At 32.1% G+C, this 18,735-nt stretch overlaps 1 protein-coding gene and 1 long non-coding RNA gene across 3 annotated transcripts in view; one reads left to right on the forward strand and one right to left on the reverse strand.

The window, feature by feature from the left end:
• Positions 1 to 9,251: 9,251 nt before the first annotated feature.
• LOC127724111 (uncharacterized) lies at positions 9,252 to 12,300 on the reverse strand. Its single transcript, XR_007992362.1, has 3 exons — positions 12,019 to 12,300; positions 10,241 to 10,287; positions 9,252 to 9,380 (listed from the first exon to the last, which is right to left on the reverse strand). It is a non-coding gene; the product is annotated as an uncharacterized LOC127724111 (long non-coding RNA).
• LOC127724110 (WASP homolog-associated protein with actin, membranes and microtubules-like) overlaps positions 9,479 to 18,735 on the forward strand; it is a 29,314-nt gene continuing 20,057 nt past the window's right edge. The window contains exon 1 of one of the 2 annotated variants that reach the window (XM_052230967.1): positions 9,479 to 9,599. The gene's annotated coding sequence lies outside the window, so the exon portion shown is untranslated. The remainder of the gene's footprint in view (positions 9,600 to 18,735) is intronic. The other variant, XM_052230966.1, reaches the window with a different exon arrangement.

The following is an 18,735-nucleotide window of genomic DNA, read 5'->3' on the forward strand; positions in this document are numbered from 1 at the left end:
CCACAACAATCTTTTTGTATGACAACGGTATTTAAAAAAAGCTGCACATGCTGTTAGTTCAAAAAGACATGATGTAGGCAAAAGTTTTTTCCACGGTCATTAAAACATTAGTTGATAATCGTTCGGCCAAATATTCAGATGCCGTCGAGTTATTCTATTGAGGCAAATACGACGCTACCTATTTCCAAGTTATTTTTGTTTGTTTTTCTCTATTCTTCTTTCATATTACATTTAACTGAACTTAATCCATCTCTTAATGTATATAGACCTTCTTATGAATGCTAGGACAAGAAAAGGAGGTACTAAAGTGAATGACCAAAATGTACAGTTTACGTTTGTCGTTTGGGAATGATCCAATTATCCATGTGTCTACAGTACTAAAAGATTTCATTTTAAAACATTCAACATTGAATATGTGGTTCCTCCCTTGTATCCTGGTGGTTTTACAACAGCAACCGTGAACAATATTGACAACAACAAGAGTTCAACTACGGATAAAGAATCGTTATATTATGCATCTTCTAAGTCTAACTTGGCAAATTCGTCATTCATTTATGCTTTGAAATATATGCATTTCCCTTATTGTAATCTCTGGTACTTTCATCCATATGTTATGCGCCAGCACAACTGTTCGTATTATTGCACTAACTAAGTATATAATATATATATATTACTATAGAATAAGATACAATGTATATCTTTAATACTTACCAAATATAACCATGCGTTTCATGCTTACATGATGTGTTACATATTTGTTTTTCGTTCATTATTTTGTACATAAATTAGGCCGTTAGTTTTCTCGTTTGAATTGTTTTACATTTGTCATTTCGGGGCCTTTTATAGGTGCGGTATGGGCTTTGCTCATTGTTGAAGGCCGTACGGTGACCTATAGTTGTTAATTTCTGTGTCATTTGGTCTCGTGTGGAGAGTTGTCTCATTGGCAATCATACCACATCTTCTTTTTTATATTTACATCTTATAATTAATGTTTTATAAACATACACTCTGTCAATTGTCTAACCAGAAACACCCATGAATTATATAATGTCATTTAACTAAACAGTTTAAATGTTGCAAACGTGATTTGAATATTGAACTGTAGATTAAGCCCATGCGTAGAATTACACACTTGTAAAAGGAGAAGGTGGGGCAATCAGATTGTCAAAATTATCGCACAGAATTTAATGGTGTTTTGTCTAGAAATGGCCATAGTATTTCACAAGTTTTAATCCACCATTAAAATAATTTAACGTGATCAGGTAAACCACATGATGTTCTACATCAGGAACGTTTTAAAAGCAAACACAACATCCTCAAAGCATGTAAAAGCTTAAGGCATGTTTCGCCCTTTAACCCAGATTGCTACTTCGAGTGACTGTGGATGGCATATGCCATATGGACATTTATTACAAAGGTATCAGCATTTTGTAATGAGCTCATAAAATGTGGTTGACAGATATAAAACGAATGTCACGGTAGATGAAGTTGCGCGAGGACAGTTGTGTTATGTAAAGACTAAATGGAATGTCCTTAAGATACATTTTGAACACTGCATTAAAAATATGTTGTTGTTAAGATGATAAAATAAATGGAGAAGATACTTAGGCACTCAAAAAGTATTAGTAAAACAAAACCAGATAAGAAAATGGATAAAAAAAACGCAAAAAGGACTAACAGCGAAGATATCACTACACAAAAATCTAAAACTTGAGCAACACAAACCCAACTGAAAGCCGGGGATGATTTCGGGTGCACAAGAAGAGTCAGCAGCTCCTGTTCAACAAGTGATACCAGCATGTAAACTATACAAAACTGGACCGAATGTGAACGTTTGAAACTTTTAAGGTTTCCCATGCCTGTACGATGAATAAACAAGACTTTCACTGTTTGACAACACAGACATTGAAAAATAAAGAGCAAATAACACAACATTGAAAGCATAAACAACACAAGCCCCTTTTTATTTAAACTAAGGGTATTCGTAGGTGTTCCGGAAGGGTGTGTAGTTTCTGGCCAAATGGAAGCACTCGTGATGCTACAATGATTACCGTTTGCAACTTGAAATTTGGTCATAAAAAAGAAATAAAAAGAGAGGATTGAAAAAAGTAAAACATATTAGTTGTCCTTCTGAAATTTTTCTACATCTCATCCCTTTTTTTTATTAATTTTGTATTTACATTGCGTCATAGATCAGATTTATTCGTTCAGTGTATGTTCACTAGTTTTTGTTGATATGTCTTTTGATTGAGTTAAGCCATTTCAAGTGATTTTTTATAGTGTGTCTTTCTATGTTGTAATGTTTCACTATTGTTTCAGGTTATGGTGAAGGTTTGCGCCTATTAAAACGTTTAAACCCGCTGCATTTGTTTACACCTGTCCTAAGTCAGGAACCTGATGTTCAGTGGTTGTCGTTTGTTGATGTGGTTCATAAGTGTTTCTCGTTTTTCGTTTTGTATATAGATTAGACCGTTGGTTTTCCTGTTTGAATGGTTTTACACTAGTCATTTTTGGGGCCCTTTATAGCTTGCTGTTCGGTGTGAGCCAAGGCTCCGTGTTGAAGGCTGTACTTTGACCTATAATGGTTTACTTTTACAAATTGTGACTTGGATGGAGAGTTGTCTCATTGGCACTCATACCACATCTTCTTATATCTAGTTATCAATTGTGACTCAGTTGGTACCTAATGGTCAAACAAATTCAGATGGGGCGTCCTGAAAACGTTCCAATGTTTCCATTTATAGAATCTTTGATTAAATTATCTTTCAAGCAGCATCCATGTATCATGGAAATACAATCCCTAGAATATTGTATATACTGCAAAATGCAATTCGATAAAATATAAACTAAGCCTTGTCTTATTTTTGTACATTTTGTCACTTTTTGGCGGCCATTTTGAAATTTTTCGCCATTTTGAATAAAATGTATAAGTCTAATATATCGTCATGACTTACTAGAAACGTTGGATTACTTTTTATATGTTTTCAAAAGATTTGGTTTGAATATTATGTGATATCAAATAGACATGGTTATGAAATTTAGATTGATTTGCAGACATCTTGAAAATGGCCGCCATATTGGATTTTTCAGAGTGGGTCCATAGCTTAGATTGACTATCAAATATATATCTACTATTGTGCAAAGTTTCATGCTTTTATCATCAAACCCACAATTCGTCTAAAATTATGCACGAATCAGCGGGAATGTAAGTATAAATAGTGTTACAGCATTCAAATAAAGACAAAATCCACATACATGTTCTTTAAATGTTTGTTTCCTTTGTACCATGTGTTTTTGTATATTTAAATATTAAGATGACTTTTAGGCATGTTAGGTGTAATACCACCAAATCATAGTACGTCACATCCGGTTGCATATGAAAAGGGTCGAAAAAAATATTCCCTTGAATTTGACAGTTGTAGGAAAATAATCCTACATTTCAAAGCAGTAAAATATTTCTGAGTCATAAACATATATCTTGGGTGTTTCAAAGCACCTTTATATTTTATTTTGTGTTTCTATAAAATATTTTGGAAACTTGAGGTTACATGGTTACTAAAGCTTGTACACAGGAAAAAAATGGGTAAAAATTTGATTGGTTAACTTTTAGTGATGGTTATTTTCTTATATGCAATGAAATATTATTGTGAAATTTTGTCTATAGTACTGGACAGGATAAAACTTTACTCATGCCAAGTATTTCTTTATTTGAAACAAAGATAAATTCTGCACAATTTTTTGAAAAGTGCAAATATATAAAAGATTAATAGGGAAAATCAATGGTGGTATTACACCTTAACAGATCAGCAAACAAAATTCGGGTTGTTGCCTCTTTGACACATTCCCCGTTATGATATGATTATTTATTGTCCATTTCCTATTTAGAAAATATTAGATATAGTATAAACAAGTAAAACAATACTTTATAGGCAAATGATATAAAAATGAATATATCATATTTTTTTATGTATACCTTCATATTTTATGTTAATAGACATGATTTATGACATAATTTATCCACTTTTTATGCTTAAGTTTAGGGAAAAGAAAAAAAAAACATTCCTCACATCAAATATATTTTTACGGCCATTTATGATCTTCAGTCTCATCTCCATCACTAGAATCGTTTTTTTCACTCTCAGATTCAGATTCAGAATCAGATTGAATATGTATAACATTTTTTTTGAATTTCATCCTGGATTGCATCATTTTGCGAATAGCTCGGTTCAATAATATTTTTAACATGATCACAAGATTTTAACCACTTATCACTATCAATCCTTTTTTTTTTTAGGTTAATTGATTTAACATCATTGAGCTTAAAAGTTGAATTTTCCTGACCGATAAATCCCGTCAAATCAATACAAGTTCAATAGAGTTCAAATCACAATGGTGAGGGGGAATCTCACTACTTCATATCCTTTCATTTTGAAGAATTATCTACCTTATATATAGGGAGAATGTTCTTAGATTTAATTATTTGGTATAACTTTGGTTTTGTAAACTTGCTGTAAAATTCGACACCATTTTTATCTAAAAATTTCTTCATACCGTCTTTTCTCGAGTTGGATGTTGGAGGTTTCGTACCCTTAACACGGATACTGGTATGATGCATTTTCCATGACTACAATACTTTTTGGGGGCAACCAATTGTTCAATTGTTTTACAATTCATTCCTGTATGGTAATCCTGTCTATCTGTGCTCATACCCGTAAATACTCAATCGCATCCTTTAAAAAAAAAAGTTTACAACCTGCATGTACAGCCCTTGGATGGTGTAAACTTCCCAAAAAAACGTGTATGGTGTAAACGTCCCAAAAAAACGTGTATGGTGTAATGGTGTATACCATATGGTGCAATGGTAGAAGGTGTATGTTGCTATGGTGTGTGAAGTAAGGGGATGGTGTAATGGTGTAACGTGCGATCGGGAATGGTGTGAATGAATGATGTACGACATTTAAAACTATGCAAAATATTGATAAGAACTGATATTTAATCTTATACATTAATTTACAATATTATGATCAAAGTTGGTTTTTTAAAATAAATACATAATTTTGTAGTCGCACGCTTTCTTTGAAATTATGGTGTAATGTGTAAGGTGTATGGTGCAAAGGTGGAACGTGTATGGTGTAATGGCACAGGGTGTATGGTGTAATGGTATATGCTGAATGGTGTAATGGTGTATGGTGTTAGTGGGAAGTTTACACCATCCAAGGACTGTAACACATCAAATCTTGTCCTTTACCTATAGGAATTTTTGTATTTTTCGATTCATCAGAACAAGTCCATTGATGAAATATAGTATGATTTTTGTCCACCCATGACTCATCCAAATAAATAGTTGTGTACCCTTCTTCGCGTATTTTTTTCATAATTATTCTTAGAATTGGAAATGTTGATTTATGATATCTTTTCCTTCCACAAGCCTTTTTATGTTTTTATCAACTTTTTATATTTGAATCCAAATCCATGTAAGGTTGTCCTTAGCTTGAACTTAGATAAAACAAGATCATGGTCTTTCTCCAAAAAGATTTTTCAGTTTTTGTAAGGTAACACATTCATTTCTTTCGTAATAGCTTATGAACAGTAGTCTTTCTCAAGTCTTTGACACACTTGGTCAGCATATCCTCTCTGGGTGCTTTTTTTAATTTAGATTTTCTCCAAAAAATCAATTTGTTAATAAAACTTTCACTTATCTTTAAACATTGAGCAGTTCTTTTTGTAACTTTATTCCAGGAATCAAATGGAGCTCCTCGCTTTGACTCTGCATTACAATAATTAAACACTTAAAAATAACATCCTTTCATTCTTTTGAAATTTTGGGTGGCATTTTAATTCCTTTATTGAAATGTAAGTAGGGGAGACATTTAATAACAATACCAAAAAAAATGAAAGATTTTCTTCAGCCATAAAGATCTTCATTAAATTGTTACTTTCGAAATTGGAATTTTCCTATTTAAATTTTTTTTTTTTTTTTTTTTTAATTATTTTGCCTCAATTGCTTCCAAGATGTGATTTATTAATAACTCAATGTATATTGATTTTTTATTCTGCATTTTAATAAAACTTTTCAGAACCTGTTTTTCTTGTTATGAAACTCATCATACTAAAAGCATGAAAAGTCATAGAAATATTAAATCAATCAAAGACAAAATATTAAAAAAAAAAAAATTAGGAATTAAAAAAAGAATATCTAGTAATTATAATTTTGTTTCCAAAATCATCTATGAATATAAGTAAGTTTACTTATACAATGATATAAAATCAATAATCAAAACTATAGTGATGATAATTTTCTTTGATGTTCTTTTATATCTAAAAAGGTATAGTCACATGGTTTTAAAGAAACAAACATTCAAGGCACATGTATTTTTTTTTTATTGGAAGGCTGTTACACTATGTATTCGTACTCCATCAGGTAATCAACACTTCAAAAAATGAAATTAGCATATGAGACATAATGAGAAACTTTTTTTTATCATAGACAAAAACAATTATGACATTAGTATCCAGATTTGGTGTATCTCATACTTCAACGTACATCAGGAAAAAAATATTAATTTGAAAAAAATAATTTTTTAAGAATTTTTTTCTGCAAATATATAGAGGTCAAATGGTCAATATATATAGTGGATCAGAGCAATCGATTTCATTGTTATCAATTAATTTATTATTTCCTTTTGTCGTTAAAGTAATGCGTATCTTCATTATGCCTTGTTTGCAGATCTAAAATTGAAAAAAAAAGAAATCAAACGAACAAGATAGGGTTTTTCCTTTTGTCATTGTTGTAAAAAAAGTCTATTTTGTACTATTGGAACTAAAAACAAATGTAACCATAATATGAAAAAAGACATTCGCAATTTTGAAAATGTACTGTGCAAATTGTCAATAAATACACGAATGAATTGAACATAACATTGGTCATGTTGGTGAATTAAATACCTATGAAGTATTAATAAAATTGAGAATGGAAATGGGGAATGTGTCAAAGAGACAACAACCCGACCATAAAACAGACAACAGCAGAAGGTCACCAACAGGTCTTCAATGCAGCGAGAAATTCCCGCACCCGGAGGCGTCCTTCAGCTGGCCCCTAAACAAATATATATACTAGTTCAGTGATAATGAACGCCATACTAAACTCCAAATTGTACACAAGAAACTAAAATTAAAAATAATACAAAACTAACAAAGGCTAGAGGCTCCTGACTTGGGACAGGCGCAAAAATGCGGCGGGGTTAAACATGTTTATGAGATCTCAACCCTCCCCCTATACCTCTAGCCAATGTAGAAAAGTAAACGCATAACAATACGCACATTAAAATTCAGTTCAAGAGAAGTCCGAGTCTGATGTCAGAAGATGTAACCAAAGAAAATAAACAAAATGACAATAATACATAAATAACAACAGACTACTAGCAGTTAACTGACATGCCAGCTCCAGACTTCAATTAAACTGATTGAAAGACTATGTCTTCATCATATGAATATCAGGCACAATCCTTCCCATTAGGGGTTTAGTATCATATCATCATAACATATATGAGAAGAACATAACCCGTGTCATGCCAACAACTGGTTTTAAAATAAATGTGTTTAGTGCCGATGCAAAGACCCTATAAGTGAATCAATATTAACGCCAAAATATGCAATCTTTAATGACCTGACAACAGTATCGTAACTATATCCCTTCTTAATAAGTCTATTTAAAGGTTTTGTTAGCTTCAGAGGTGAATACTGACATTTTTGTGCTTTATAAAGAATATTTCCATAAAAAATTGCATGTGAAATACCTGAACGTATAAGAAGTCTGCATGTTGAGCTATATTTACGAATGATGTCCTTATACCGATGATAAAATTTAGTAAATGTTTTGACTAGTTTGTGATATCGAAAACCCTGGTGTAATAATTTTTAAGTACATTATTGAGGCATTCGAGGCAAAACATAACAGACCTTGTATAAAAATCTGCCTCCCTTGTCAATAGACGTAAAACATTGCATTATTACCTAAACATTTACTACTTTTTTTTTCTTTTCATGTTGACAGTTTAACATAAGAAGCTAGAATCTCAACTTCTGAAAATGTTAAATAGAATAGTAAATACCTCCTTTTAATTAATACTCAATTCAAAAATAAAACTGAATTTAAACCAAAAAATGCTTTTCAACCAAAAACAAATATCGTTGTGGTGAACACATATAGGCTAACATTAGTCTGTTGTTATTTATGTATTATTGTCATTTTGTTTATTTTCTTTGGTTACATCTTCTGACATCAGACTCGGACTTCTCTTGAACTGAATTTTAATGTGCGTATTGTTATGCGTTTACTTTTCTACATTGGCTAGAGGTATAGGGGGAGGGTTGAGATCTCATAAACATGTTTAACCCCGCCGCATTTTTGCGCCTGTCCCAAGTCAGGAGCCTCTAGCCTTTGTTAGTCTTGTATTATTTTTGATTTTAGTTTCTTGTGTACAATTTGGAGTTTAGTATGGCGTTCATTATCACTGAACTAGTACATATATTTGTTTAGGGGCCAGCTGAAGGACGCCTCCGGGTGCGGGAATTTCTCGCTGCATTGAAGACCTGTTGGTGACCTTCTGCTGTTGTCTGTTCTATGGTCGGGTTGTTGTCTCTTTGACACATTCCCCATTTCCATTCTCAATTTTAACATTAATTCATTTCAATTTGGTAAACTGCTGGTAACCATTTTATATACAAACATTTCTACCTTTTGAATCGATCACTTACATCGTACCTGTTGTAGCCGTTGTCACATGTAGGTGTAGACAATTGTTGTAAAGGTCTAATAAAGCGGCTGTTTTAATTAAAGCTTCAAAATAATAGTTAGTGAATATAAGGTAATTAAACTCATCATAAGTAAAGATTCTTGGAGAAAAACGAAGAAAAGGAACAACATATGATTTTGGCTTTGAGCATCACTGAAGTGAAATTTATACCAATTATCTGTATCCATCAACCAAAGTTACGCCCAGATGGTAATCAATTATGTTTAAACTTTCTGATAATAAACATTGATATATAATATGAAAAATTACTGTTCTGTCACACTGTATGTTGTTTGGTTACCATGGCAACAGAGATTAAATTTTAGCAAAAAAAACCCCCAATTTTCGGGATTCCCTGCTTAATCACTTATACATGTATATTATATCATATGTTTGTTAAAGTTCATAACATTAAAACTAACAAATTATAGTGTAATGACTTTTATTTACCTTTTTCTTTTAATTTACACCAATTGTGTCTTCATCGGGTAAACATTATGAATTTAGGCATATGTTTAGGCAATTATGTTCACTGAATTACAAAAGACCGTATCAATATATCTTAAATGTCTTCTTTTCAGCTCTCTGTAAAAAAAACCAATTGAGACAAATATTAAACGCCTACATTAAACAGTATATCACGTCGGTGATTTCAAGTTTAAAATAACATCAATGGAAGCGTATTTTAATGGTAAACATTTTATCTGCTGTTCAGTGCATTTTGAACAAAAAACAGTGTTTGCTGTAATGTCTCGCTAGGGTGTCGCTGTGGGATAAAGTGTTGGTACAGTTATCAATAAATAGGTTCGTAAATTTCTGTCATTCAGACATTTTTATTGACTAAATATTCATAATACTTGAAAAAATTAACTGCCTGGCTCTAAACAAAGTTGTAATCTCTGATAAAAGTCGAATCAGTTTATACGTTTGAAATCTTCAAAACTCTTGTGTAAAGCCATGCTGGTAGGTTAATGCAGGATTTCTTTAATTCTCCAGGCATCCCCCTTTTTTCATTTATTATTTATTTTGAAAGAACAATAATTGATTTCAGAATGGTTTATGTGGTGACATTGTTGATTAGTCTACCAGGAAAATATTTTCTACTAGCACACGAGATGTCTAAGTGATTTTACGATAAAACTTATTTCCCTTATAATTTAGTCTGTAGAACACCACTAAAAATTTCGCTATGAAATTTACAGTATGATAAAAGATATCTTTTACTCAATTGAAACTGCTGATCGCTCTCTGAAAAATGGTTCCCTTTACCTACACGACATGATATCCACAATTTCACGTCCGTTCTTGTGAGCTTCATCATAGAAAATACATCGGCTTTTTTTTTTTTTTTTATTTCACAAAATATTGTCCTAGCATTCAGCAATTTTCAATAAGCTGACTAATTCTTTTATAAATAACTTTTTAAGAATTTGATATAATATTACCTTTGGTAACTTGATCTACTCGTTTGTTTGTTGTCCGTATATATCATCTGAAACGACAACCATTGAATAAACGCTTTTTTGATCGGCATAAGGGAGGTAATCGAGGTAAAGTTGCGTATACGGGAATTTCAATATGAAAACAAAAACATGCTAGCGCTGTTTTTTCTGATAATATCGTGCACGCATTTTTAGGAAATCACCCTTATATGATAGTTTATATTATTCGTTAACAACTACAGAATATCATACCCTTAATGAAGTACGTTCTTTGAAAAACAAAGGGGTGGGTGTTTCATATTTCATACACAATGTGAGCATCCTTTCTTGGATATACATCAAGGATTTGTGTTGGTTATGGATAATTAATCTGTGTCATACTTTTGATACGCCATTCTGATCTGTTTTATTATAAGGGTCCTCAATTATCAATTTCCTGGTGAAGTCTACATTCATAATAATAAATATTGTACACAATGAATGAATTTCCTTGTTAAACTCAGTCATTCTATAAATGTAGGGTTTGTTGAAATGTGTAACTTGGCCTAAAGAAATCACATCGGATTTGAGACAAAATACATGCTATGTTGTATTTGTATCAATCATTCTCCCCCAGCAACTGTAGAAGAACAATCAGTTACAAAACCCACAAAATATCATAAAGTACATTTCTTTAATAGTTAAATCCATTTATCTAAGTTTAAAACTTAGTTATACTTAATTTCCAACACATGAAGTACTTGGAAATCATTTGTACCAAACCTTTAAAAATGAATATAAAAGAAAATAAATAGCATACAATAAGAGAATTTCTAAGAAAGATTTAAACCTGTATTTATCTTCATATAAAATGATTTGTTATGTGACAATGAAAGCTTAAAGCTTTTGATTTGGGAATTCACAATGTAGTATCAATGAATGATAAAACAGTAAATGTCTATTTTGAAAGTTTTATATAGATTTCTGATGAATATTTCTGATCTAAATAATGCCTCACACTTCATTTTGAAAATTATTAAATTGTGCTACACTATTTTTTGAAAACATCCAAATCACATTTATATCTTTAAAATATCTCTGTCTTACATGTTCCAGAATAAAATTGGTTTTTGGTTACTTTTATCCATTTGTGGTAATACCAAACATTGTTTGACTTCAAAGTTTGTCAACTGGTTTATTTCAAATTCACTTTTTAGCATGACACACATCAGCTTAATACTTTGTTAGTTAAAGCTAACAGTCTGTATTGACATCTTTGTAAAAATTGTCACAGTATTCATAAATATTTCACTTTTCGTAGCTTGTAAATCATCATAATAACATGTTTTATCTGACAACTTCCATTTGTATGTTAATCCTTACAAGAAACAAGTACACATTATTTTCCTCTGATTTAATATTTCTATTTCTCTGTTTTCTATCTTCCATCTTCTAGAAACAATTTCTACATTGTTCATTTTTTTGTTATCGTACTGAAAACTGCTTTTTTCCTCAGTTTTTCTTTTATTTCAAATGTGACAGATCATGAATCATCTTATATTAAGAGACATGATTTTCAACACAAGTAATTTTGACTTTCTTAAAATTATACATACGATTTACATTTTCTTTAAACACTGCCTTCCGTCCTTGAAGTTTTGAAGTAGCTAGAAAAACTTGTAAAATTTAGCCCCCTTTTAAATGAACGGTACAGTTTAATCTAGATGTCTACTCATTCTTCAATGATATGTAATATACGGGCTTTGGAAGTGAAGGAATATGATAATTAAAAACAAACTTACGTCAAAATAAAAGCAATATCGATCTTTCAAACGTGTGTTTAATTGATAAGACACTCATTCCAAGGAGCCTGATCAACTGGCGACCATGAAATATGACGTGATGTACAAGCCACCCTGACGTTGATCATGTTGATGAAACGATCTGGCCAATCAGATTCCTCATAGTTTGATAAATGACGTAAGACTTATATGTCGATGCAAACACCGATATTCATTGCCAATATGTTTTAAAAGTTCATTAACATTCCTGCGGATATCTTTTTCTTTTGATTTTTTTTTTCAGTTAAGGATCTGCAAGCAAGACATAATGTAGATACGCATTTCTTTAACGAAACGAGATAAAAGAGTAAATGATTACAATGAAATCGATTACTCTGATCTATCTACCTGCCAAGCAGGTGATTTCAATTGATTTTGATTCAATCCCTACAACAATGTGCAATTGTACATTAAAGCAATTTACTACTTGTTATTAATTATATATAAGCCTTGCTGTGTGTAATTCTAATTCATTCCATTGCAAAATCATTTCGTTTTGGAATAAACAAAAAATGTACCAATACTTATTATCTGCTGGTATTTTGAATAAGACTCAATTACTTTTGCAATTATGTTTTTTTTTAAAAGTTGTTTTTTAATTCTCCAAATAACTTTTAAAAGTCGGCCTCGAAAGATCACTGCACGCAATTAAACAATCAAGATTAAAGATCCAATTTTAAATTTTAAAAAAAATAAACCCTGACGTTGATCCATCGATTAATGTGTAAACATAAAGCGCTATTCATATTCGTTTTCATGTGACCTTGGGCTCCAAAGTTATTGTGAAACTGTCTATTCTAGAGGTGGCGTGAATCAGATGTGGATGCTAAAAAATTCCAAAGATCTTTACGAGTACATACAATCTAAGACTCTCTCATCTTGCAATAGTATTAAAACATTTGACTTTTTTTACACTTTACACAAGTATTCCCCATTCCAAACTAAACGACAAATTGAAAGAGTTGGTTTTACTTTGTTTCATTAAAAAGAATGGCGAACGTAGTTACAAGTATCTTGTCTTGGGCAGGGATAAATCCTACTTTGTAAAGAATCACTCTGATTCAAACAAAAAATTCTCTGAAACTGACATTATCAAGATGCTTGACTTCTTGATTGACAACATATTTGTTACGTTTGGAGGACGTGTTTTTCAACAGACTGTCGGAATTCCAATGGGAACCAACTGTGCCCCTCTTCTGGCCGACTTGTTTCTTTATTATTATGAGGTTGACTTCATACAGGAACTTCTTAGGAAGAAAAATAAGAAGTTAGCAATATCCTTTAACTTTACGTTCCGCTATATAGATGATGTTCTCTCACTAAATAATACAAAATTTGGTGAATATGTTGAACGAATCTATCCCATCGAACTAAAGATAAAGGATACTACAGATACAGTTAAGTCTGTCTCATATCTTGAATTACATTTAGAAATTGACAATGAGGGTCGGTTGAAAACAAAACTTTACGACAAAAGAGATGATTTCAGCTTCCCAATTGTGAACTTTCTATTTCTATGTAGCAACATTCCAGCAGCGCCTGCATACGGAGTATATATCTCCCAATTGATACGATATTCCCGGGCTTGTATTTCCTATCATGATTTCCTTGATAGAGGATTGCTGCTCACAAGGAAGCTATTAAACCAAGAGTTCCAAATGGTGAAGTTGAAATCATCCCTTCGTAAATTTTACGGACGCCATCACGAGTTGGTTGACCGTTATGGAATAACCGTTTCACAGATGATATCGGATATGTTCCTTGTGTCGTAACAACAATACCCTTCCCTTTTCACGAATGTGACCTACCGAATTAGACTATTTACCGGATTTGTAATAACATAAGCAACACGACGGGTGCCACTTGTGGAGCAGGATCTGCTTACCCTTCCGGAGCACCCGAGATCACCCCCAGTTTTTGGTTGGGTTCGTGTTGCTTAGTCTTTAGTTTTCTATGTTGTGTCATCTGTACTATTATTTGTCTGTTTGTCTTTCTATTTTTGGCCATGGCGTTGTCAGTTTGTTTTTCGATCTATGAGTTTGACTGTCCCTCTGGTATCTTTCGTCCCTCTTTGCGTTTCCTAAGAATAAAATATTATAGTAAATAATAATTTTTGACTGTTTCTATTTTATAAAGGTTTGTTTGATGAGATATTCATACACATGATTTCAAGGGTGTTACGTAGAGAAATTGACAGTATATTTCAACCTTATATTTGCCAAATAAACCTGGTAACTAGGAATCAAGCTTTTGACCGATGGACCGACATCTATGTAGTAATTATAACTACAAATTTGCACGTGTATAAAAAGATAAATGCTTGCAATTTTATAAAGTGTGGTGGGGTTTTTAACGAGGTAATGTTATTTGTTATACGGTTCCATGGACTATGATAAGCAGGTGTAGAAACCACAGCAACACACATGACTATAATGAATTAAGAGCAAAGGAAACTAAAAACAAGTCGTTATAACAAAACACGAACAAACAACAGAACGAGCTAATAACATCATGAACATATTGATGTGTCAAAATAGCCGACAGTGAATATTTTCCCGATGTGATCAAAAATAAATGAAAACAACACGTTATTAATGTCATGCGTCCGAAGCAATTTACACTTAGGGATACTTAGAAAATGAGTGAGCGTTCGCGATCTAAGCATGATGTGAGGTCATCTAGAAATAAAGCTTCGCGTGTTTAATATGCCATGAGGGCAGACGAGGCAATGTTTATATAGATGAAGAAGATATGCTTTCTAGTGAGAAAATTATCAAAAATAGAGATAGGAAACCTATTGGGTATGTTACGAAAGAACCAACAGCTGATGAAATGACTTTTCAAAGACTAAGATATATAGACACCCGACATGAATATGTAGTTCAAAGTGTGTCAACGCGCGACGTCCATTGTAAGTTGACAACAAAGTTCGAGATACAACGACCGCCAACGCGGGATGTCCATTGTCAGATGACATCAAAGTACAAAATACAACGACCGCCAACGCGAGACCTTAATTGTCAGACATCAAAGAACAAGATACAACCACCGCCAACGCGCAACGTCCATTGTCAGACGACAATAAAAACTTTCCGTGATATTGCATGTCAATGTCAACCACTGCAATCTTCGCCGATTCCACCAAGGCCACCTACGAAAAAGGTAATTAATCATTTCTTATTTGACTCAAAAATGTCGAAAATTTCTGTATGAAGAGTATTTTCATTCAAATTTTATAGACTACTAAGAACAAACGAATGTGGATCACAAAATGCTTAGTATCAATGTCTAGCCTCGCCCTACAATTCATGACTACGCATTACATGAATATTTTCACTATTTTCAGGCTGATGTGTTGATTTTCTGTACTTTTGAAAAGTGAAAACTGTGAACCGCTTTAGAAATAAAAAAATTTAAAAAAAAGGAAGGTGAGTTATGGCCCCTGAACTAAGGTGATTAGTTTTTCATAGCTCCGTAACAAAATTATAGTCTGCAGATTTCAACTAAACTATGGTATGGAATTGATGTAATGTGTATACAACACATGTTTTCAGTACTTCAGCGACTTAAATATATCAAAACTGATACACAATTCTAGTATTTATTGATGTGTACCGACAAACAAAATCCAAAAGAAGAAAACAAAAAACAAAGACAGGAAAAAAATGCATGTTTTAGTGAACCGAAAGTTGCAGGACCATTTTCGAGTTGTTGAATTCTAAAACTGTTGTTACTGATATAAAATTGACCTTAGAGGCAATGAAATGTTTACATTTTTGTACACCTCAGGTTAAACGTTATATAGATGTGTAGGGTAAAGTACATAAGTCATGTCAGGACTAACGAGTACACAGTCCAAAAATTACAGATTCTAATTTCTAACCTTTTACTATAGGAAGATTTCAAACGGGAGAAAAAATAGTTAATGGTATTTTTTTTGTAGATTTCCTTTCCATTTAAAACTTGTAACATTATGTCATTGATTACTTAGTAAAACATTAACTCATGAGACATAGAAATAAATTTGCATTATACAACATGACTCACATTGATGTGAACAACCGAGTATTCCTTCATGGCACGTTAATAAAAGAAACTTAAACATTTCTTGGTATGATATTCAAAGCAAAATGTATGGATGATATAAACAAGAAATAATAATTTTGTAAGGGTTACCATTTCGTGGTTTTGTCTCTTAACTTTTTTCCATAGGGATTAATTTTCATTGTTTCCAGTATTTGAAAGTATTAATCTTTGGCGGTTAAAATTTCCATGGGGTTTTAAATTCGAGAATAATATTGATCCACGAAATATACGAAATATAAGCCCTAACAAAACTTTCTGCTATAACATATATATAACACATGCTTAATATATAAATCAATGGCTTAATACTTTTTTATATATCAAACAAAGATTTGCGTGGAATATTGTCAAATCACGGTTCAACATGAGAAATGGATTTTTACAACAGCTGAGAGTATAACATTATTTCTTTTATTCCACCTTTAAAAACATTTTAATTTGTAGGCCCAGTTAGTTTATTGTATAGATTTGAGATCACCAACAGAAATATTAGAGCCGAAACTATTTGACGTATTTGAACGTCGTATCGTTTCTCAACCAAAGATAAGAAATTGGAAAAGGTGTGAGCTTCAGCGAATTCAACTCATCAATTAATTTGTGCTTGCAATGAACAGTACTCGATCACGATCTGATTACCCTCCTTGAGCACCTGAGATCACCCGCATTTTCTTGTTGGGTTCGTTTTGCTCAGTCGTATTCTTAGTGTACAGTTTTGCAGATCAGGCCAGCTTATTATTACTAGTAAACCAATTTGATCTGAACATATCTTAAAAGACTGAACAATAAATAATTAAAACAATTTCAGTCTTTCAGTAAAACAAATAATGATAACACAGTAAAATTTACTGTGGTAAATTCAGTACTGTTCAGATAATTCGCTTGCAGTCAAATAAGGTCTGTTTAGTCTGTGTTCAGACAGTTCAGTAGTTGGTATTTACCTGTACAAATACTTACAGTATTACATATTTTGCAGTGGGTCGTCTTTTTGGCTATGTTATAATTTCCTTTTACCGAATCATAACATTGAGAATGGAAAAGGAGAATGTATCAAAGAGACAACAACCCGACCAAACAGTTCGTTATTTTTGTACTATTTGTATATACTGCTTACTATTTTCTAAATAATTGTATGTTAGTCGTGATGATTTTTTCTCTCGTTTCGGTTGTGTTTTGCTGCTTCCATTCTCCTCTTGTCTGTGTCATCTAATTGTATCACTAATACATACGACAGTTTAAAGGTCTTTCTTACTTGTTACGATCAGTAACACAAACCTTTAATTTCTCAAACATAAAAAGTAAAAATATTTTACCAATCTCCAATTCACTTTAAGATATATTAATGGTGACCTTTTGAACCTTATAATCTATATACAAATGAAAATATGTGGTATGATTGTCAATATGACAACTATTTACCAGACCATCGGACATGGACGTACGGAACTATAGCATGTATAGGTCACCGTAAGACAATTAACAATGAGCAAATCCTTTACAGTTAAGTAATTAATAAAAGGCCCTGAATGATAAAATGTGATACAATTTAAGTGTTAAAAGCCAACGGGGTACTTTATTCTTCAACAATAAAAAAAACATAAAGCTATGATTCAGCTAGTCCTTGCATCTCATTTATCCATTCAAACTTGCCATAATGGATACTGCCGAAACTAGAAAGTGTTTTTTTTTTCGAATTTGGATGGATTTGGCTTATATGATGTAAGACAAAGACTTAAAACCAGATGATGTAATATGAAACACTAAAAACTAAATCCGGAAAAGTAAACAAAATCCTTTCTGATGGATAAATGATTTGTTAAGCTTACTTTGCCTCTGATCTACTTTTTACATAAAGATCTATAAATCAATCTCGAAATGCAGAGGAAAGTGTCAACAAAATATTATTCTAGTTTTATTGAAATCCATATAGACTATCGCTTTTATCTCTGACGCCATTGCGATAACTAATAATGTTCAGTCATTATTTCAGAAAACACTTGACGATTATATAGTCACTGTCGGTAGAGGATGAAATAAAATGAACGACTATACGAAAAGACATGACCCGGCGAAGAGATTCGTTTTCGAAAGAGAGCAATTGAAAAACTCAAATTATACGGGAAAAAAGAAAAAGTACTATGGATTCAAATCAATTTATAAGACACCTAAATCTAAAGGAGCATATCGTTATTATAAGTTAAAATATTTTTCAGGATATTAGATAAATGAAATACAATTGTGTAAAGATAAATATTGATATTATTGTAAGTAAGATCCAGATTGCTGCTTGTGAGTCTCCTAATGTACCATATGCGCTGTGTCCACTGTCTTAGAACTAGCATACTTAAAATGCTATTTTTATATCAAAAATGTTTATTTTATAAATATGTATTTAAATTAGGGTTCAACTCTTAGTTGGCAATATATGGTTTATGGTGTTCTGTTGTTTGCTTTTTAAGCTCCCAGATATTTAATGTAATTAACAGTTATTCAACTTTCTGGAGAAACGCTTATTGTAAGTTAATGTTATCTATCACATTAAGAGTGTAGTACTGATCACATGAGACACGACATTTCTGCAGGAAAGCTTTCAGT

This window comes from Mytilus californianus, unplaced genomic scaffold (genome assembly GCF_021869535.1).
Source record: "Mytilus californianus isolate M0D057914Y unplaced genomic scaffold, xbMytCali1.0.p SCAF_14, whole genome shotgun sequence".
Lineage (NCBI taxonomy): Eukaryota > Metazoa > Mollusca > Bivalvia > Mytilida > Mytilidae > Mytilus > Mytilus californianus.